The sequence below is a fragment of the Chelonia mydas genome, chromosome 3 (genome assembly GCF_015237465.2).
Source record: "Chelonia mydas isolate rCheMyd1 chromosome 3, rCheMyd1.pri.v2, whole genome shotgun sequence".
Taxonomy (NCBI): Eukaryota; Metazoa; Chordata; order Testudines; family Cheloniidae; genus Chelonia; species Chelonia mydas.
This window is the reverse complement of record NC_057851.1, coordinates 153,388,977-153,412,885: the sequence shown is the minus strand read 5'-3', so window position 1 is coordinate 153,412,885 and position 23,909 is coordinate 153,388,977. Positions and strand designations below refer to the sequence as shown.

General features: G+C 42.9%; 1 long non-coding RNA gene across 1 annotated transcript; it reads right to left on the bottom strand.

Moving 5' to 3' along the window:
* Positions 1 to 2,499: 2,499 nt before the first annotated feature.
* On the bottom strand, positions 2,500 to 19,765 carry LOC122465172. The gene is made up of 3 exons (XR_006289798.1): positions 19,612 to 19,765; positions 18,663 to 18,729; positions 2,500 to 3,109 (listed from the first exon to the last, which is right to left on the bottom strand). It is a non-coding gene; the product is annotated as an uncharacterized LOC122465172 (long non-coding RNA).
* Positions 19,766 to 23,909: the final 4,144 nt, after the last annotated feature.

The following is a 23,909-nucleotide window of genomic DNA, read 5'->3' as shown; positions in this document are numbered from 1 at the left end:
TGCTGAAGTGAAGAAACAGATTGACAGAGCCAGAAGAGTACGCAGAAGTTACCTACTACAGGAAAGGCCCAACAAAGAAAATAACAGAATACCACTAGCCATCACCTTCAGCCCCCAACTAAAACCTCTCCAACGCATCATCAAGGATCTACAACCTACCCTGAAGGATGACCCATCACTCTCACAGATCTTGGGAGACAGGCCAGTCTTTGCTTACAGACAGCCGCTCAACCTGAAGCAAATACTCACCAGCAACCACACACCACACAACAAAAACATTAACCCAGGAACCTATCCTTGCAACAAAGCCCATTGCCCACTGTGTCCACATATCTATTCAGGGGACACAATCACAGGGCCTAATCACATCAGCCACACTATCAGAGGCTCGTTCACCTGCACATCTACCAATGTGATATATGCCATCATGTGCCAGCAATGCCCCTCTGCCATGTACATTGGCTAAACTGTACAGTCTCTATGTAAAAGAATAAATGGACACAAATCAGACATCAAGGATTATAACATTCAAAAACCAGTCGGAGAACACTTCAATCTCTCTGGTCACTCGATTACAGATCTAAAAGTGGCAATTCTTCAACAAAAAAACTTCAAAAACAGACTCCAACGAGAGACTGCTGAATTGGAATTAATTTGCAAACTGGATACAATTAACTTAGACTTGAATAAAGACTGGGAGTGGATAGGTCATTACACAAAGTAAAAGTATTTCTCCATGTTTATTCCCCCCACACACACACACACACTGTTCCTCACACGTTCTTGTCAACTGCTGGAAATGGCCCACCTTGATTATCACTACAAAAGTTTTTTTTTCTCTCCTGCTGGTAATAGCTCACCTTACCTGATCACTCTCATTACAGTGTGTATGGTAACACCCATTGTTTCATGTTCTCTGTGTATATAAATCTCCCCACTGTATTTTCCACTGCATGATCCGGTGAAGTGAGCTGTAGCTCATGAAAGCTTATGCTCAAATAAATTTGTTAGCCTCTAAAGTGCCACAAGTATTCCTTTTCTTTTTGCTTTCTACAGGAGCTCAGTTATTCCAAACTGGAGGAAAAACAGAATTTGCTAATAAAACCAAATGAAAGGCAAATTAAACAAAAATTTTACTATGAGAGACCCCGGTTCGTTGAGAGTGTTTAATACCGAAGCCAACCACCTGCAACAATCTGGCCAATTGTCCTGAATCAGCCAAGAGTTTTCCTGCCATTGAGGCAAAAATGACCAAAGAAACCTTGCAAAAGGGCTATTCCAGTATTGTGCATGTTGGTGGTAAATGTAAAATTGATGCCTGAAACATCAAAACATGTTCTGAAACAGTTAAATCAAGCAATTGAGAAGTCTGAACATTGATATCTATATTTTATCTAAACTGGCCAGGAGAGGTGAAAAGAAAGTTAAGGACTATGTTTTTCTTCTCAGACCATCCCGACAGGTTTTCCAGCAGGGAATGGCCATTGTACTTTCACCCATTGCTCAATAGGCACTGCAGAGATGGCAGGTGATTAAGAAGTGACTTTTCAGCATCTGATTCCATAATAGCTGTGGATATCTTACCATCCTTGCCGCGTATGGTCCAACAAAGGCCTATAATGTAGCTGCAGATAATTTCTTCCAACAACTGCAATCAATTCGTAATGAAACTCTGAGAAGAGATGTCATCATGATCCTGGGCAACTTTAATGCACAGGTAGGAAAGGATAGTGACCTGCACAAGTACTCTCAGGAAGTTTGGTATCCAGCAGAAGAACAGAAATGGTAAACAACTGATAGAATTTGCAGCTGCCAATAACATTGGGATTGCTGATTCACTCTTCCATCACCCAAGATTCACAAACAGAGCAGGTACAGCCCAGATGGTTTCACTAGGACTGTTATTGATCATGTCCTCATTAACAATAATTCGTGATCAACAGTCACTGATGTATGGATTCGCAGAGACAAAAATGTGCCTCCTACTTTGAAAATAAGTTAGTGGGCTGAAATTAGTCTGATTCAGCCAAAAGCTCTTCTTACAACCAAGCTATCAGATGGCTTTCTGTTCTGAACTCCTTAGGGCCATCAAAGCATTAGAGACTAAAATCTCACTCCCTCGGTCATCTGATGAGGAACGGTGTTTCAAGTCATCAGGGCTGATTGCTGCCAGCTCAGCTCTGGGGCCTTTGCCCTTCCAATGTCACCCATGGATCAGTGAAGAGACAGATACAACGGTTAGAGATGAGAAAAAAGTGAGGGTACAGTTTGAGTCTTCAGAGACACTTATGTTGAGAGCAAAAGCAACAGCTAAATGGGTTCAATTTCAGAACATCAAGTTTTGTGTTAAAAAAAAGGAGAGAGAGAAGGAATCCTGGCACAATCATCACATCCTTTATTTAACTATGCAGTGTTTGTGAAGGAAAGTGCCACCAGCTTATTCAGCATGGAACTGAGATGGCAACATCAGTCCGAACCTGAAGGATCAACTGCATCAGCGAGACAATCATTTCAAAATGCTCCTCAACAGATGCTCATTCCCTGCAGTCCCTCTTCCATTTCAGAGGGGCTGGAAGTTCCAGTACAGCCACCTTCCTTCAGCCAAGAAGAGATGTGCATCACAGTCCATAAGCTGAAGTCTGGGAAGGCAAAAGGAGTTTGTAACATTACCCCTGACATGCTGAAAACTGGCGAGAGTATTTGTAGTGCCATGGCTATAGGGCTTCTAGACCATCTGCTGTACTAATACCATCCCCGATGACTGGAAGAAGGTTGTTATTCTGCCTCTGTTCAAAAAGGGCAATAAGTATTACACTGTTGTCAATCCCAGGGAAAGTCTTTGTTTCCATGTCAATGTCCTGAATAAACAATGCCCTTCATGGCAAAGGCCAGGATACTCAGGGCAACTTTAGACCTGGCCATTCCACTGTCAACCAGATCTTTACCTTAAGACAGCTTTTTGAGAGGAAGATGGCTGCATTTCATAAGCTATGAGCAGCACTTTTTATAGACTTCCATCAGCCTTTGATTCAGTGCATCAAGCAAGTTTGTCATATCTGATGAAGTGACTTGGCATCTCTGGGAAGATCGTGTCAATGACAGAAGAGTTCTATAATGGAAAAACAAAACAAAAAAAAACGTGGTTCAGTCAATGGCAGATTCATAGTGGTTTCTTTTGGCCTTGGGAATCTATGATCATCATCCAGATAATACTAAATTGCTGGCCATTATCATCAAACAGCCTCCAGCTCCAGTTCAGAACCTGCTCAGTATTAACCTGCCCAGACAGAATATTGAGCATGTGTCAACTGTCAGGTCAGCAGTGTCATAGACAGTGCTGGAAGATGCTTGGAAGATGTGTACACTGCTGCCATGTTTTGGGCCCTTCAGTTGCCTCTGTAGGGATGTTGCGACAATGTTTGCTATGAAGCTCTGGATCTACAGAACCAGTGTTACACTGACTCTGTTGTACAGCAGCGAAACGCTGGCACTGAGGAAAGCTGAAGAACACTGAATTAAGCTTTTAAATTCTCATTGTTGTTGTCAGTTGCTCCATATCAAGTAGCAGGACAAGATCAGAAAGGAGGATACTCAAAGCTGAACCCAGCAACTACCTCCATCAGTGGTGGCTTGGTTTCAGCAGCTTTATCAGTACAAACTCATTAGAATGGGAAGACCAACGAATTAAAAGAATGTGTACAAAAGAATGCCACTATAACGCTGGCGATAACGTGGGCATCAAAACTATCGATGGTATGAAAGGATTACCAGAGATGGATGTAAACTAAATATCCAACCAGACCACCTTGCCAGAGATCGATGTGGATGGTGTTCGATTTGCAAGAAGGCTACCTCCCTTTGGGATCTGCCATGATGATGATGATGATATCTAAAACTACTCTCCCCCCCCCACCCCAGTGTAGACCAGGCCTTAGAAACGTAGCCCTGAAAGAGACTGCGGTGGAACCAGGTAAACCTAGACCATCCCCAACAGGTGTTTATTGTACCTATTCTTAAACCTCCAATGACAAGGATTCCACAACCTCTCTTGGTAATCTGTTCCAGTGCTTAACCATCCTTAGGCCTGGTCTACACGGGCGGCGGGGGGGGGGGGCGGAGGGGAGCTAAGTCGGTCTAAGTTACGCAGGTTCAGCTACGAAAATAGAGTAGCTGAATTTGACATACTTAGAGCTACTTCCGTAGTAAGTTGACCGCTGACGCTCCCACTTTGACTCTGCCTGTTCCTCTCACTTCGGTGGAGTACCAGAGTCGACAGGAGAGTGGTCAGCAGTCGATTTATCGCATCTTCACTAGATGCGACAAATCGACCCCCGCTGGATCAATCGCTGCAGATGTAAGTGTAGACATGCCCTTTGAGTTAGAAAGTTTTTTTCCTAATATCTAACCTTAATCTTCCTTGTTGCAGAGTGTCCCCTCAGTCTTCTTTTCTCAAGACTAAAACATAACCAGGTTCTTTTACCTTTCTTCATAGGACAAGTTTTTTAAGTCTATCATCATTTTTATTACACTCCACTGGACTCTCTCCAATTTGTCCACATCATTCCAAAAATGTGGCACCCAAAATGACATAGTACTCCAGCTGAGGCCACAGTAGTGCCAAGCAGAGCAGGTCTTACATATGACACTCATACACCCCAGACTGATATTAGCCTTTTTTACAACTGCATCACAATATAGACTCATTCAATTTGTGATCCACTATAAACCCCAGATCCTTTTCTCCTGTACTACTGCCTAACCAGTTATTCCCCATTTTGTAGTTGTGTATTCGATTTTTCCTCCTTACATGTAGTACTTTGCATTTGTCTTAAGTGAATTTCATCTTGTTGATTTAAGACCAATTCTCTAATTTGTCAAGGTGATTTTGAATTCAAATCCTGTCCTCTAAAGCAATAGGAATCCCTCCCACCTTGGTGTCATCTGCAAATTTTATAAGCATACTCTCCAAGTAATTAATGAAGATATTGATTAATACCAAACCCATGACAAACCCCTGCAGGACCCCACTAGATATGTTCTCCCAGTTTGACAGTGAATCATTGATAACTACTCTTTGATATGTTTCAGAGTAGCAGCCATGTTAGTCTGTATCCGCAAAAAGAAAAGAAGTACTTGTAGCACCTTAGCCCTCATCTACACTAGGACTTTAGGTAGAATTTAGCAGCGTTAAATCGATGTAAACCTGCACCCGTCCACACGATGAAGCCCTTTATTTCGACTTAAAGGGCTCTTAAAATCGATTTCCTTACTCCACCCCTGACAAGTGGATTAGCGCTTAAATCGGCCTTGCCGGGTGGAATTTGGGGTACTGTGGACACAATTCGACAGTATTGGCCTCCGGGAGCTACCCCAGAGTGCTCCATTGTGACCGCTCTGGACAGCACTCTCAACTCAGATGCACTGGCCGGGTAGATAGGAAAAGAACCACGAGCTTTTGAATCTCATTTCCTGTTTGGCCAGCGTGGCAAGCTGCAGGTGACCATGAAGAGCTCATCAGCAGAGGTGACCATGCAGAGCTCATCAGCAGAGGTGACCATGATGGAGTCCCAGAATCGCAAAAGAGCTCCAGCATGGACTGAACGGGAGGTATGGGATCTGATCGCTGTATGGGGAGAGGAATCCGTGCTATCAGAACTCTATTCCAGTTTTCAAAATGCCAAAACCTTTGTCAAAATCTCCCAGGGCATGAAGGACAGAGGCCATAACAGGGACCCGAAGCAGTGCCGCGTGAAACTTAAGGAGCTGAGGGAAGCCAACCAGAAAACCAGAGAGGCGAACGGCCGCTCCGGGTCAGAGCCCCAAACATGCCACTTCTATGATGAGCTGCATGCCCTTCAAGGGGGTTCAGCCACCACTACCCCAGCCGTGTTGTTTGACTCCTTCAATGGAGATGGAGGCAACAGGGAAGCAGGTTTTGGGGACGAAGAAGAAGATGATGATGATGAGGTTGTAGATAGCTCACAGCAAGCAAGCAGAGAAACCGGTTTTCCCGACAGCCAGGTACTGTTTCTCACCCTGGAGCTGGAGCCAGTACCCCCCGAACCCACCCAAGGCTGCCTCCTGGACCCGGCAGCCGGAAAAGGGACCTCCGGTGAGTGTACCTTTTAAAATACTATACATGGTTTAAAAGCAAGCACGTAAAAGGATTAATTTCCCCTGGCATTCGCGGCTCTCCTGGATGTACTCCCAAAGCCTTTGCAAAAGGTTTCTGGGGAGGGCAGCCTTATTGCGTCCTCCATGGTAGGACACTTTACCACTCCAGGCCAGTAGCACGTACTCGGGAATCATTGTAGAACAAAGCATTGCAGTCTATGTTTGCTGGCGTTCAAACAACATCCGTTCTTTATCTCTCTGTGTTATCCTCAGGAGAGTGAGATATCATTCATGGTCAACTGGTTGAAATAGGGTGCTTTCCTTCAGGGGACACTCAGAGGTGCCCGTTCCTGCTGGGCTGTTTGCCTGTGGCTGAACAGAAATGTTCCCCGCTGTTAGCCACTGGGAGGGGGGAGGGTTGAGGGGGTAGCCACGCGGTGGGGGGAGGCAAAAGGCGACCTTGTAACGAAAGCACATGTGCTATGTATGTAATGTTAACAGCAAGGTTTACCCTGAAAGAGTGTAGCCACTGTTTTATAAAATGTGTCTTTTTAAATACCGCTGTCCCTTTTTATTTCTCCACCAGCTGCATGTGTTTCAATGATCACAGGATCTTCTCCTTCCCAGAGGCTAGTGAAGATTAGAAAGAAAAAAAACCGCACTCATGATGAAATGTTCTCTGAGCTCATGCTGTCCTCCCACACTGACAGAGCACAGACGAATGCGTGGAGGCAAATAATGTCAGAGTACAGGAAAGCACAAAATGACCGGGAGGAGAGGTGGCGGGCTGAAGAGAGTAAGTGGCGGGCTGAAGACAGGGCTGAAGCTCAAATGTGGCAGCAGGGTGATGAGAGGAGGAAGGATTCAATGCTGAGGCTGCTGGAGGATCAAACCAATATGCTCCAGTGTATGGTTGAGCTGCAGGAAAGGCAGCTGGAGCACAGACTGCCGCTACAGCCCGAGTAACCAACCACTCTCCTCCCCAAGTTCCATAGCCTCCTCACCCACATGCCCAAGAACTCGGTGGGGGGGCCTCCGGCCAACCAGCCACTCCACCACAGAGGATTGCCCAAAAAACAGAAAACTGGCATTCAATAAATTTTAAAGTTGTAAACTTTTAAAGTGCTGTGTGGCATTTTCCTTCCCTCCTCCACCACCCCTCCTGGGCTACCTTGGTAGTCATCCCCCTATTTGTGTGATGAATGAATAAAGAATGCATGAATGTGAAGCAACAATGACTTTATTGCCTCTGCAAGTGGTGATCGAAGGGAGGAGGGGAGGGTGGTTAGCTTACAGGGAAGTAGAGTGAACCAAGGGGCGGGGGGTTTCATCAAGGAGAAACAAACAGAACTTTCACACCGTAGCCTGGCCAGTCATGAAACTGGTTTTCAAAGCTTCTCTGATGCGTACCGTGCCCTCTTGTGCTCTTCTAACCGCCCTGGTGTCTGGCTGCACGTAACCAGCAGCCGGGCGATTTGCCTCAACCTCCCACGCCGCCATAAACGTCTCCCCCTTACTCTCACAGATATTGTGGAGCGCACAGCAAGCAGTGATAACAGTGGGAATATTGGTTTCGCTGAGGTCTAAGCGAGTCAGTAAACTCCACCAGCGCGCCTTTAAACGTCCAAATGCACATTCTACCACCATTCTGCACTTGCTCAGCCTGTAGTTGAACAGCTCCTGACTACTGTCCAGGCTGCCTGTGTACGGCTTCATGAGCCACGGCATTAAGGGGTAGGCTGGGTCCCCAAGGATAACTATAGGCATTTCAACATCCCCAACAGTTATTTTCTGGTCTGGGAATAAAGTCCCTTCCTGCAGCTTTTGAAACAGACCAGAGTTCCTGAAGATGCGAGTGTCATGTACCTTTCCCGGCCATCCCACGTTGATGTTGGTGAAACGTCCCTTGTGATCCACCAGAGCTTGCAGCACTATTGAAAAGTAGCCCTAGCGATTTATGTACTCGTCGGCTTGGTGCTCCGGTGCCAAAATAGGGATATGAGTTCCGTCTATGGCCCCACCACAGTTAGGGAATCCCATTGCAGCAAAGCCATCCACTATGACCTGCACATTTCCCAGGGTCACTACCCTTGATATCAGCAGATCTTTGATTGCGTGGGCTACTTGCATCACAGCAGCCCCCACAGTAGATTTGCCCACTCCAAATTGATTCCCAACTGACCGGTAGCTGTCTGGCGTTGCAAGCTTCCACAGGGCTATCGCCACTCGCTTCTCAACTGTGGGGACTGCGCTCATCTTAGTATTCATGCGCTTCAGGGCAGGGGAAAACAAGTCACAAAGTTCCATGAAAGTGCCCTTACGCATGCAAAAGTTTCGCGGCTACTGGGAATCATCCCAGACTTGCAACACTATGCGGTCCCACCAGTCTGTGCTTGTTTCCCGAGCCCAGAATTGGCGTTCCACAGCATGTACCTGCCCCATTAGCACCATGATGCACGCATTGGCAGGGCCCATACTTTCAGAGAAATCTGTGTCCATGTCCTGATCACTCACGTGACCGCACTGACGTCACCTCCTCGACCGGTATCACTCTGCCAGGTTCTGGTGCTGCATATACTGCTGGATAATGCGTGTGGTGTTTAATGTGCTCCTAATTGCCAAAGTGAGCTGAGCGGCCTCCATGCTTGCCTTGGTATGGCGTCCGCACAGAAAAAAAGGCGCGGAACGATTGTCTGCCGTTGCTCTGACGGAGAGAGGGGCGACTGACGACACGGCTTACAGGGTTGGCTTACAGGGAATTAAAATCAACAAAGGGGGTGGCTTTACATCAATGAGTATTTCAGGCAGGACTTCACGGAGGGATCCAATAAGAAACGGTGCACCTAACTAATTGTTCTTATTGGAACAAGCAGGTTGGTCTGGCCTCTGATTGATACATGGCTAGATTTACCTCGCTGCACCTTCTCTGTGAGTGACTGCAGTGTGACCTAGAGGAATGAGTCCCCTAGACGGGGAAGGGGGGGAAGCAAATGAGTACAAAACAAATCTGGTCTATTTCTTGTTTTGATCCACTCCATCTATCTTTTACATCTTTGGCTGGCAGCAGACGGTGCAGAAGGACTGCAAGCCATCCACATCTCATGGCTGCTCGGCAGAAGATGGTGCAGTAGGACTGCTAGCCATCCTCATCTCTTGCCTGCCTGGCAGAAGATGGTACAGTAGGACTGCTAGCAATCCGTATCACCTGCCTGCTCACCATAAGATGGTTCAATAGGACTGATTGCAGGACTAAAGAGAATGACCTAGTCAAGTCACTCCAAATTTAGTCCCTGCGCCCATGTCTGCCCAGGCGCTCCTGGCCGACATGGCCAGGAGCACCTCGGACAGGAAGATGACGGCTACCAGTCCTACTGTACCGTCTGCTGCCACAAGGCAAGGGGTTGCTGCTGCTGTGTAGCAATGCAGTACCACGTCTGCTAGCACCCAGGAGACATATGGTGACGGTTACCTGAGCGGGCTCCATGCTTGCCGTGGTATGGCGTCTGCCCAGGTAACTCAAGAAAAAAGGCGCGAAACGATTGTCTGCTGCTGCTTTCACGGAGGGAGGGAGGGAACGGGGGTCTGACGATATGTACCCAGAACCACCCGCGACAATGTTTTAGCCCCATCAGGCATTGGGATCTCAACCCAGAATTCCAATGGGCAGCGGAGACTGCGGGAACTGTGGGATAGCTACCCACAGTGCAACACTCCGGAAGTCGACGCTTGCCTTGGTACTGTGGAAGCACTCCGCCGAGTTAATGCACTTAATGCACTTAGAGCATTTTCTGTGGGGACACACACACTCGAATATATAAAACCGATTTCTAAAAAACCGACTTCTATAAATTCGACCAAATTTCGTAGTGTAGACATACCCTTAGAGACTAACAAATTTATTTGAGCATAAGCTGAACCTGAAGCAAATACTCACCAGCAACCACACACCACACAACAAAAACATTAATCCAGGAACCTATCCTTGCAACAAAGCCCGTTGCCCACTGTGTCCACATATCTATTCAGGGTACACCATCATAGGGCCTAATCACATCAGCCACACTATCAGAGGCTCGTTCACCTGCACATCTACCAATGTGATATATGCCTTCATGTGCCAGCAATGCCCCTCTGCCATTTACATTGGCTAAACTGGACAGTCTCTACGTAAAAGAATAAATGGACACAAATCAGACGTCAAGGATTATAACATTCAAAAACCAGTCGGAGAACACTTCAATCTCTTTGGTCACTCGATTACAGACCTAAAAGTGGCAATTCTTCAACAAAAAAAAACTTCAGAAACAGACTCCAACGAGAGACTGCTGAAATGAAATTAACTTGCAAACTGGATACAATTAACTTAGACTTGAATAAAGACTGGGAGTGGATGTGTCATTACACAAAGTAAAAGTATTTCCCCATGTTTATTCCCCCCCCCCCCCCCCGACTACTGTTCCTCAGACGTTCTTGTCAACTGCTGGAAATGGCCCACCTTGATTATCACTACAAAAGGTTCCCCCCCCACACACACACTCTCCTTACCTGATCACTCTGGTTACAGTGTGTATGGTAACACCCATTGTTTCATGCTCTCTGTGTATATAAATCTCCCCACTGAATTTTCCACTGAATGCATCCGATGAAGTGAGCTGTAGCTCACGAAAGCTTATGTTCAAATAAATTTGTTAGTCTCTAAGGTGCCACAAGTACTCCTTTTCTTTTTACTCTTTGATATGGTTTTTCAACTAATTTTGTACAACTAAATAGTAAATTTAATCTAGACCACTTTTCCCTAGTTCAGTTATAAGATCATGTGGGACTGTGGCAAAAGCTTTATTAAAATCATGATGCATCACATCTACTACTTCCTCCCATCCATTAGGCCAGTAACCCTGTCAAAGAAGGAAATTATGCTGTTTTGGCACTGTTTGTTCTTGAAAAAGTCATGTTGGCTATTCCATGCAACTATTATCCCCTAGGTGGTTACAAAGTGATTGTTTAATAATTCGTTCCACTATCTTTCCAGGTATCACAGTTAGGCTGACTGGTCTATCATTTCTAAGGTGTTCTTTGTTCCCCCTTTTTAAAATAGGTATTATGTTTGCCCTTCTCCAGTATAAAACATATTGTGGAAATGAACAGCAAGAGATACCACAGAAATAAATTAAGATGACTTGAAATACCTAAACAACCCAGATTCCTGTTAATACAAGAGAAAGAGGTGAAAGACTGATTCCTCAAGACAGAGTGAGGTGCGATACAATCTGTAACAGTGCTAGAAAAATCATTTCACATCTTGGACTCACAGAGGTCACCAAATACAGTTATTCTGGGTATCAGCATTGTCAAAATAACCAAGCCCAAAAAGCACCTGGATTAAGATAACATAATAACAAGCCTGGAATGAGTCATTAGCAGCCATATGCAGGGAAAACCAGACAGATTAATACAGGGTTAAAATAAACTACAATTGACTAGTTAATTGACTGAAAAGTTGCAATTCTTCAACAAAAAAAACCTTCAGAAACAGACTCCAGCGAGAGACTGCTGAATTGGAATTAATTTGCAAACTGGATATAATTAATTTAGGCTTGAATAGAGACTGGGAGTGGATGTGTCATTACACAAAGTAAAACTATTTCCCCATGTTTATTCCCTCCCCCACCCCCCACCCCGTTCCTCAGACATTCTTGTCAACTGCTGGAAATGGCCCACCTTGATTATCACTAGAAAAGGTTTTTCCCCCGCCCCGCTCTCCTGCTGGTAATAGCTCACCTTACCTGATCACTCTCCTTACAGTGTGTATGGTAACACCCATTGTTTCATGTTCTCTGTGTATATAAATCTCTCCACTGTATTTTCCGCTGAATGCATCCGATGAAGTGAGCTGTAGCTCATGAAAGCTTATGCTCAAATAAATATGTTAGTCTCTAAGGTGCCACAAGTACTCCTTTTCTTTTTCCTTTGCAGGTCACCTTTAAAGGTGCTATCATAGAGGAATTAAAGTAGTTTATTGGCGGGGTGGGGGGGAGAGGGAGGAGAATAGGCACATATCTGGTTACCAGTATATAAGTATCTATCCTACTGAAATTAGCATAAAAATATATTATGCCTCAGACTTTGCTTATATATACTAGAGATTTAATCCTCAGATATATTAGGTTTCAGAGTAGCAGCCATGTTAGTCTGTATCAGCAAAAAGAACGCGGAGGACTTGTGGCACCTTAGAGACAAAAAAATTTATTTGAGCATAAGTTTCATGGGCTACAGCCCACTTCATCAGATGCATAGAATGGAAGATATATATACATACAGAGAACACGAAAAGGTAGAAGTTGCCATACCAGCTCTAAGAGGCTAATTAATTAAGATGAGCTATTCTCAGCAGGAGGGGAAAAAAACAAACAAAAAAAAAACTTTTGTAGTGATAATCAAGATGGCCCATTTCACACAGTTGACAAGAAGGTGTGAGGATACTTAATATGGGGAAATAGATTCAATTTGTGTAATGATCCAGCCACTCCCAGTCTCTATTCAAGCCCAAGTTAATGGTATCTAATTTGCAAATTAATTCTAGTTCAGCTTCTCATTGGAGTCTATTCTTGAAGCTTTTCTGTTGCAAAATTGCCACCTTTAAGTCTGTTAGTGAGTGACCAGAGAAGCTGAAGTGTTCTCCTACTGGTTTTTGAATGTTGATTCCTGATGTCTCATGTGTGTCCATTTGTTCTTTTGCATAGAGACTCTCCGGTTTGGCCAATGTACATGGCAGAGGGACATTGCTGGCACATGATGGTATATATCACATTGGTAGATGTGCAGGTGAACGAGCTCCTGATGGCGTGGCTGATGTGATTACGTCCTATGATGGTGTCACCTGAATAGATATGTGGACAGAGTTGGCATTGGGATTTGTTGCAAGGATAGGTTCCTGGGTTAGTGTTTTTGTTGTGTGGTGTGCGGTTGCTGGTGAGTATTTGCTTCAGGTTGGGGGGCTGTCTGTAAGAGAGGACTGGTCTGTCTCCCAAGATCCGTCAGCGCGAGGGATCATCTTTCAGGATAGGTTGATAGATCTTTGATGATGCTCTGGAGAGGTTTTAGTTGGGGGCTGAAGGTGACTGCTGGTGGCAATTTTGCAACAGAAAAACTTCAAGAACAGACTCCAACAAGAAACTGCCGAACTAGAATTAATTTGCAAAGTAGATACCATTAACCTGGGCTTGAATGGAGACTGGGAGTGGCTGGGTCATTACACAAACTGAATCTATTTCCCCATGTTAAGTATCCTCACACCTTCTTGTCAACTGTCTGAAATGGGCCATCTTGATTATCACTCCGAAAGTTTTTTTTTCTTCTTTTTTTCTCCTGCTGAGAATAGCTCATCTTAACTAATTAGCCTCTTAGATTTGGTATGGCAACTTCCACCTTTTCATGTTCCTCTGTATGTATATATATCTTCTTACTATATGTTCCAGTCTATGCATCTGATGAAGTGGGCTGTAGCCCACGAAAGCTTATGCTCAAATAAATTTGTTAGTCTCTAAGGTGCCACAAGTACTCCTGTTCTTTTTGCAGATATATTAGGGTCATCCCCCTGTGTAGAGCGATCCACTGGTAGCGTAGAATTACTGCTAATACCTCTGACATCACCCCACCTAGACCCAAGTTCCTGTGGACAACACAGGGTCCTGGCCAGGGGGAAAAAAGGATGTGACAGAAGCTTTCCCAGGCCCCAACAATCCTTGACTGCCATATTGATGTTTTGGGGCCATTAACAGCTCACAAATTAGAACTGCCTTCAGGCTGCTGGATTTGATGTCAAGGGATTAGATTGGTGATCAGCATCCCCAGGATCAGAGGACTTCAAGATGGCTTAAAGCCACCTTTGCCTCCCTCTCCAGAGTTGTGCTTCTCAACTATGGCTGAGGTTTGTGGTCTAGATGTTAACAGAAGGCTAAGAGATCTCAATCTGAGTTGAGTGCTATGCCTTCTCTTCAACCAGCCTGACTCTTGGGAGCTTATTGGATACTACAGACATGGCTCAACCAGGCATAAGCCTGTTTGAAGACAGTGTTTCTATTTAATATCAGCCAGCTGCAGGAAACTTGGCAGTCTACTCCTGAGGGCTGTTTGTGAGCAGACTCAAGTGAGTCAGTCTCATAACAGTGTGGGCCACCTTCTATATAGGGTCATGAGGGGGATGCATGACTCATGCTTTGGAGGCATCAACAATCAGGTCTGAATGTATCAAAGGAAGCCTGACTCTTTCAGGGAAGTTTCCCCATTTTCTCTGAAATAAATTTTCCATTTTGAAATATTTGTTTCTTTGGGACTGTCACAGGGTCTTCTCAGCACTAGTATGCCTCCTCTTGGTCACTCTGGGGTTTACCTGGTCACTCTGGGGTTTACTAGTATGGCTCCTTTCTGCCTCTTGCTGAACGCTCTGCCTTTTCTTCCTGGTTCTCAGTTCCAGGTCTGATGGCTTCTTTCTGCTTCTTGCTCAGTGCTCTACCTTTTCTTCCTGGTTCTCAGCAAGGCAAGATGCTCAGCGTTCATGACTTAACCCTCCAGCCAAGTCACACATGTCCTCCCATTCCAGGATATCTAAGTCTCTTCTTATGAGCTGGCTCAGGCAATCTTCCAATTCACTGGCCAGCTGGTACCACTTCTTCAATGGCTGGCCAGGGAACACAAGCCCACTCTCTGCTCCAGATTCCAGCTCAAGGACCTACTAATCTGTAGCCAAGGTCTGTTCCATTCCAGACCTTACTGTCTTTTCCCTGAGTGATTCCTAACCTTCTGGCTCCCCGCCTTTCTTTGGGTTTGCCAGCCCCAACACTCCCTCCTCCCAGGGGGTAGTCTACTCTAACTCTGTAGTCCCCGAACACACCTCCCTTCTCCCCAGGAGTGAACACAGACTACTTTTTTACATTGTCCCCTCTGCTGCTAACTTCCTGTCTTTATAAACCTAGCCCAGCTCATTTCTCCTCAGCTGGGCTCCCTCTTTATTCAGTCAAGGGATTAGTTAAGCCACTCGATTCCCCTCACCTATGGCCTGTTTGGTTAACTGCGCCCCTTCTTAGCCTACATTAAGTCCTTCAGAGCAAGTGTGGCATGAACACCCCATGTATTTAGGAAAAAAATGTGGCTAAGATCATCTCATCAGATACTTATCTCACTGTTGCAAAGGTCCTAGGGCAGCGGTATTCATTCAAGGTCACTTCAGCCTTCTTCAGTACACTGCGAATAGCCCTGTAGTTTGAGAGGTTTCTGGAGCTGGCGAAAATAGTTTATTTTCTTTTTTTGTGTGATTTTTTTTGAAGGTTGGGGTTTTTTTTAAATCTGTTTAGGGAATTTTTGGGGTGGGGGGGGAGACATTTGTTTGATTATTTTCTGTAGAGGTATTACATGGGAAGAAAACATCATTTATAAAACAGACAGAACCTGAGAAGTTCTGTGATAGAAAGTTAAGTGAAAGAAGTTAAATTAAAGGAGTGATTTGAGGAAGAAGACAGATGTTTAACCTATGAAAAGAAGAAGTTTATTCCAAGAATACAGGCCAAGGCAAAAGAGCATGGCTGTGTCACTGTGCCCCTATTAACTCATTACATGATCAAAACAGAAAGAATTTAAATAATATAATTTATTCCTACCACTGATGATGCTCATTTATCTATTTCACTCAGGACTAGACCATTAAACTGATGTAGCTCTGTACAATTCCATGGAGCTATACTAATTTACACAGGTTGAAGATCTGACCTTTAGTTTAGACAATGAAAATATGCTAGTCAGTGTTATTTTTTTAATTCACTTTTAATGTCAGGTTGCCATGTGTCAGCACATTGCTTAAATGTTTGGGTAGCACATCCTGAAAGGAAATGCTTGTAACCAAAACAAAGAACTATTTAAATTTATATGTCAAAAGTTTTCTATTCAAATTACATGTGTCCTCCTCAACCTTGTTCTTGTGAGGTCACAATCTGTTATTTTAGCATTTTTAAGAGATTGCCAAATGTATAGATTGGTGGAATGAATCAGCAGAAAAAAATACAGGAACAGTCGGCAAGGTCTTTTCTTGAAGGGATAATGTTTACTAAAAATAAAAATAAGCAGAAAAGGAAAAGGAAAAGGAAGCAGAAAACTCACCAGGATGGGGTTCAACACAGTCCAAAAACCCGTGAATGTGAAGCTCAATCTTTGTAACATGAGCATTTTTTTCTCCTATCTTACGCAAGCAAACAAACAATCTATAGAACTTAATTTAAGCCCCTCTATAACAAGAAGGGAAACATGAGCTGAGCTTAACCCTTTTTTCACTCCTACATCCTATCACACATTATAAAGAATCAAGAAAGCTAACCACAAATCGGGGCACTGTGCATCCTCCAATCCATTCCTAGCACTGACTCAAATATTTTGGATTTTTTTTTCCAAAAAATTAAACAGTTTTGTAAAGAGATTTATTTTTGTTTTCTCAGATTATCACAAAATTATTAGTCAAATTACAGATTATTACTCATTAAGAGTTTTGTGTTGCGCTGTGGGCTACTTTCTATAAACACAGTCCATCAAATACAATTAATTGTGTGCTTTGTCAAATGCTTCCCTGACCTCCAAAAATATTTTGATTGTTGTGTTGACCCTTGTCTTTCATTCACCTCCCACCAGTCTCTGCATTGTTCCTTTTGACTTCTTTTGTGGTTTCTGGGGTGACATTTAATTTAGACCCTGTATGATATCATCAACCTCATCTTTTACTTTCCATCTCATTTTCCTCTCCCATCTCTTAATGGTTTTACTTACCATCAATCTGAGTACTTTTTATGCATTACAAATAAAATCTTTTTCATCATTATGTACTTTGCTATATTAATCTTTCTTGTTAATGTTTTAGGAGAAATTGTACCTGGCTGCTCTAACTTACACTGGGAAATTGGCCCAGCACACAGCTGGTTCAGAACTGCGGGAATGCAAAACTGTTTAAAGCCATTTTTACCCTATTTCCTCTTGAGCTGTGTTGTATGCTCCTTAGTCACAGTCAAGGATCTGGGCCATTAATTAATCATCATTATTAATTTGGTGCCAACAGTGCACTTGGAGCTGTACATGACAAAAGAAGACATGTTCCCTGACCCAAAGATTTTCAGTCTAAGGGTGTGGTCTTGCAAGGCATTATACCCCAGTGAAATTCTTGGGAGTTGAGGGTGCTTAGCACCTCACAGGAGTGGGCCTCAAACAGATAAGACAAATCAGACAAAAAGGTTCTGATCCTCCACTATGCTGTCAAATATAATGGAGAGGGGTGACTGCAGGAGGAATGATTGTGGCTTCCTGAGATACAGCCACCCTGCATAAGGGGTCCAGGTATAACTTATGCTACTGGCACTGCTCACATAAGGTCCCGTAAAGCAACAGAGGATTAGGTCTGCCATGCCTCCTCTTTTCCTTTATATCAGAGTTTATCAGGGCAGGAAATGGCCACCTTGCTTCTACCAGCTGTAAGCCATTGGAGAAGTCTCCCCAAATCTCCAGTTGGTTTAAAGCTACTTTGCACTGTCCAATGTGGCCTTAGTGGACCAAAGAATCCAGGTCAAACTATACTGGCTGACCCAGGGAAAGCTTCTACCCTGATTTCAGTGGTAACAAGATCAGCCTTTCGAACATCCTTCTCGTCCCTCCCCCGCCACGGGTGGGTGAAAATACTTCTACTAAAGGGACCAGGTAGGTGAGATAATATCTTTTATTGGGCCAACTTCTGTTGGTGAAAGAGACAGAGCTCTTTTACTGACATTGGTTAGTGTTTGTGGACTATAAATTTAGAAATAACTTAAAATAAAAATAGTGCCTGAATAAAGGAGATGATGATAGCCTTTTCACTTCTTTCCAACACTGCAGTATTTGCTTTTTGGCAACAGCTATAGCCAAATCCACAATTTGGATTTCAAATTTAGCAAATGATAAATCATCCATAAGACCCAAAATACACAAAGTAGAGTTGTAAAAATATCCTTCTTCAGTGTTTCAGAAGTAGCATCACAAACATGTTGCCTAATGAATTAATGTTTCTATAGAAAGATACAAGGAGAAATGAACTCTGTAAGATCTTAAAACACCAACACATGCTGTTATCATTACTATAACTAACATTAAATTCCAAAGTAAGGTACATTTTATAAAATAAATTAAAATGAATAGCTTGCAATCCAACCTCCTCCATGCTTTTAAGAATATGGTTCCATATTTAAACCACCTTTGAAGTGAAATATTAACTCCACTGAGCATTTATTCTATACTTCCTCCATTAGTTCAGTTCCCATTTTTCATAAAATAACCACAGAAATATAGTAATGGACCTTCTACTGTTCCTACTGGTCTTAATGGAGCAGGAGTAGGCCTGATATTTTTTCTTGATGATATAATCCTATCTGTTTGTTGTAAACAAACTTTTATATTATTATTCCATTTATCATGTGGCCCAGCCAGGATTTATTCACTTACACCCATAATGTAAATATTACAATGAACTGATTATGTACATCACTTACCTCAAGTAGATGGAATCAGAACTGTTAAATGATGTGTCATAGCTCTATACTGCTAATGGAGATTTGCCTTTTAAAAGAGAAAAGAGAAGAATTTCTCTGATATTCAGTCTAAATTTTCCTTTTCTTAATTTTATCCTATTACCAATTAAACTTAAATATTTCTCCTCCCCCTCTGTGTGTTTACAACCTTGTAAATGTAGGTTTTTATCATGTGTCCCATTGGACATTGCCAAACATTTTAAGTTACTAAACAAAGTTTTAAATATTTCCCTGGATCAATTCCTCCAAATTCCCCGCCACCTCCCCTGACAATCTTCTCAGAACTCCCTCCACTTTATTTATTTATTTATTTCTGGGACTGAGTGCCAAGAACTGAACTCTTAATTCCAAGTGCAGGTGGCCTCTTGTTCCTTGATGCAATGCCTCTGTATACACACATGAATTCATTTTTCACCAAAAGAATTCCAGTAGGGGTGTTGTCTGTAGATACTGTATATTAAAAACTAGGTAATACTAGTTGTGTGAAGCAAAGAAAGAGAGATTTATAACAAAGCCCTAAGGGATGTTCAGACAATCTGTTTATTTAACTGTGGTGACTGGCTGAATATTCCTAACTCTCTAATTGTGAATAAAGGTTGCCTTGTGCAGTGGAATGACGCTCATCACAGCAGAATGAATAGTTCATTGTTAATACACTGGGGGGGACGGAAGGGCGGGAGAAAAGTGACAGCTTTGTATAGTTTTAAATTATTATTATTTATTTAAAAAAATACTACAACTATAGGACTGAGATAAGCAGCCTGTCACCTCTCAGCTGCTGCTGGTTCAAAACCAATCCAGGTTGGTTGTAACCATAACCATTAGCATCTGATAGCTACAGAGTATACATCAAATAATCTGTAAAATGAACTGATATGTAATGCCACGAGGATGTACTTAGTATTTTTACCTATTTTTGTGGACAAATCCTGCCCCTTTAGCCACAGAGGGCCCCAAATGCAGTGGATCCAATGCAGCACTGCGTGCAGGGGAAAAGGGGCAGGATTTGTGGCCATGCAATGCTTGGGGCCATGCTCTGTGGGGGTCCTTGGATGTCCCTTTGCAGCAGGATCTGGGGTTGGAGAGAAAGAGGTTATTTAACAAAAGGGAGAAAGAAAACATTGTCAACAACGTTAAAATATGATGGGCTATATCCAGCATTTGTTCTCCCCCTCATCCTCCCGGGCAAGGCAACAGGTGGTCCTTGTGTATATATATGTTTGGAGCATATATTCACATATAGTAGTTTTGTACCAAACTGTTTTATATGATACTATTTTAAGCTTGAAGTTGAACCTGTAGCAGAGACATAATTCCAAGATCATTAGATATTTGAACAGGTGGACTTAAAATTTATTGTTCCAAATTATGTTTCTAAAACATAAAGGGCCAGCCACTCAGCCCAATAAAGCTGCTATGCATCACCCTGATAGCACAAAGCTGGCTTAATCAGTTAAATGAAAAATCATCTGGCTCAGACAAACACCAACCACCACATGCCTGTCCCCACTCAAGCTGGTGTAGATAGCATGTCTGGGGCATTGTTGGGGAAAAGAATGTGGTTGGAACACTACTGAAATCCAGTGATCCCAGCGGCAGAATGGCCCCTCAGGGACTGCTCAAATTGGTGAAATTTAGAGCAGCCCTGAGGCTGCTCCAGGCTATACCAGGGGCTGAACCAGGCATAGCAACTGTGATGATTAGATCACAACACTGGCTCAAAGCTATCTTTGCCTATTGTTCTCCTCTGCTGCACATAGTGGAGCTGTGGCACAGATGAGGAGCAAGCCCAAAGAATCCTGAACATCTGTTAAAGTCTTCAAACATAGATCAGATCATATTTAGTCATTTATTCCAATGAATCTTTCTATACTCTGAGGTGCTGGGTTTTAATTACTTGGCTGGGTTTTAATTACTTTGGTTCAGTCACACTTTTTAGCACTTCTCATTCCTTAGTGTATATATGTTTCATGATCTGATACTTGCTTGGCTATGTGGAATGTCCTTTTTGTAACACTAGGTAATAAAATCTTTATAAATTGTTGTCTTTGGTTCAAAAATAGAAATTATGTTTTCCAGCCATTGCTTTTGTGACGTTTGAAGGAGATGCACAAAATTCCAGCTGGATTTATGTGTGAATGTAACATGTTAGTGTTAGCTAACAAGAGCCATATTCTACTCTCTTTCTGCACGTGGAATCCTAAGCAAGGGCTGAGGCAGTTCTTGGATTTCTATGTGCCAATCAAGATATTAGACTCTATGAGAGTCTGCCACACAGAAATGCTGTTTATTCATTTGGATTCATTTGTTCTGTAAAACGTTTTATATGCGTCATTTGCAGGCAAATCTTGGCATGGAGACTTGTGCTCTAAGAAAGAAATTATTTCAGTACATTATAGGCTGAGTCTTGACACATAACTACATTTTACACACTTCGAAATCTGTGCAAATTTTTGGTAATATGGCTTTTCTAGACTAATGGACCAGATCCTCAGCTGGTGTAGGTTGTACACCAGTTGAGGATCTGGCCCTGTATTAATAGGCTTCTTTTTTCCTTTGGTGTAAAACAAACCTGGCCAGATTCTCTTTTATAGAAAGGCCCCTTTACAACACTCTGAAATTGACACCCACTTTAAAGTCCCTTTCCACGGAGAGGCTGGTGCAAAGGGGCCTTAGTATGAATAAGATTCTGGCTCAGAGTCTTTGATTCTGCAAGGCCTTGTGCAGCATGCAACGGAGTGTGAAAAGTTATTGGGCTCCATGACTACCTTTCCCACAATTTATGTCACTGCCACCTTTCCTGGGCCTCCCAACAGTTTCTTCCAAGACTCCCAAGGCGTCATAAGGGCGTTTTTATGTCCTGCCTCCTGCTGAAGCAAATTTGCTAAATCACTTACAAACAGCTCTTCTTCAGAAACTTGGAGTACCCCATAAACTACTTTTCACAAGCAAAGGCTCTTGACTTTAACAGGAAACTCCTGACTTTAACTACACCCGCCTGAGGTTCTGACCTCTTCCAGATGTCTGCTGATTTTTGTCCTACTATTGCATTCTCAGAGCTGCTTATGTGGATGGCTTATAAATGACTCTGTTCTAGTTCTTCCACTTCACGTGACTGTCATGTTGTGAAGAGCTTGGGAGTTGAGAGCAGATGACCCAAGAGACACTGAAGAGAGAGTCAGCCTACTCGCCTGCCCAATATTTTCAGCATAAAAATAATCTTCTTCCCCTCTTCCACACTATTTTGCTGTTTTGAAACCTATAACTAAAAAACACTATATAAAAGAGTTAAGTATTCATAATTATTTATTATTATTCTTGTTAATTGGGAGAAGTAAAATTACCCAGGAGGCCAGAAATGGCAGAGGATGCTTGCACTGCAGTGTTCATTGGTGGGGGAAACAGGAAGAATGTTTAACCAGAATCAGGGCTCCACTGGATCCTGATTTCTACATCTTCAGCTTTGAAATACAGTAAACTTTTCCTCTTAACTTCATTTGGAATAGAATTTTATCCTAGGAGAAGCACTGTACACTATAGTGCCAGTTCCTGAGGCACCTTCTTTGCAGCACTATGGGAACAAACAAACAGCAATCTGGTGTGCATCAGAGATGGGCCACTGGTGAGTAGCTAACTGTGGAGTCATGGTATACAGAAGGAGGAGAACCCCTGATTTAGTTGGGAGATATATACATTCATTTTGTATGCTCCACATTGGCGATGCAGTAGGTCTGGTAAGAGGACATATCCTGTTACATTGTCTCTTCAGCACTTTCTGTTGAGAGGAAAAGGTAAGAGAGCGGGGCATCCTTCACACTCTTGCCTTTCAGCACCATGCCACTGCCAAACATTCCTTCAGTTTTGTGTGCATGTTCTTTTAGCTTTCAGCAGCAACCACATCAGTTACACAACAGGGGTCATGTCTGGAAATAAGACCTTCATTTGAGTAAACTCCAAAAACTAAAATAATTTTAAAAACAGACAATTGATTTCATAAGCAGACATGGTCCTGAACCAGATCTAAACACCAATGGGTGTCTGGTATCTAAACTGGGTCTATCTTCTGCAGCTGAAGCAGAACAATGGTCTGAACCAAAGCCCCAGATTCAAATATGCATGAACTTCAGGAGTGTGGGTTGAAATCTGGATCTAGATCCAAATTTACAATTTTGGATTAATTTCTACTCATAGACTGTTTCTTAGAGACAAAATCCCATTATTCTGGTTCAACTAGATTGTGAATTGGATTAATTCACTAATCATTCTCCTCTAGAAGCTTACGCTTAGAACCTGGGCCACATCATCTGGGAAAGGAATGGACAATTCCCATTGATTTCAAAGGAAGCTATGTATTTATATTCTTTGGACTGATGGGATCACTAGATTATTACTCTGTTAAAGTATCAGACCTGTCCAGTAGCAAAATTTGTGAGAAGAGAAAAAGTGGCAGTTTGATCAGCAAAGCACAATATAAATACCAAGAGAGGGGGTGAACTGGAATGACACAAGTGTTATAGGTGAGAAATGAAATGGACTGGAGAGCTTCAAATGTATCTGTCCCTACTGTACCTGTTAGGGCTTCACTTTGAAAAATATTAAAATTATCACTTACAAACATGTGTAAATTGTCCCATGTTAATTATTATGCCAATAGAATGTTTGCCTCACACTGCACTGTAACATAAATGAAGTTTGTAATTAAATTAGGGGGTCCATACATCTTAATTAGGGTCTCCAAAACTTCCCAACTGCTGATGCAATGAAACAACACCAATTTCTCTCTCCTCCAGGGCTTTCAATGGCAAAGGAGGCAAGGGTAAGATTTGCCCCTATATATTTTGTCTGTAGACTGAGTTGGAACTCTTCTGGATGAAAGGCACTATGGGACAGATTCTGCCATCTTTATTCATGCTGAGTATTATCTTACCCCACAAGTAGTCCCATTGAAATCAATCCCTTTTCCAAAGGGAACAGCCCTACAGCCTCTTAAAATGGTGTCATATAGGTTATGTTTATACAGCAGCAAGCCTTTGAATAAACCAAGTCTTGGAGCTTTCTTACAGAACACGAACCACTCCATTTACACAATTATAAATCATCTCTTGTCATTAGAATTTCAAATACAAGGGAAATAAACCTCCTGAATGATTCCCATATGGACTCATTTAACAAGTTTCATTATGTGGAAGGGATACACAGCAGCTGAGG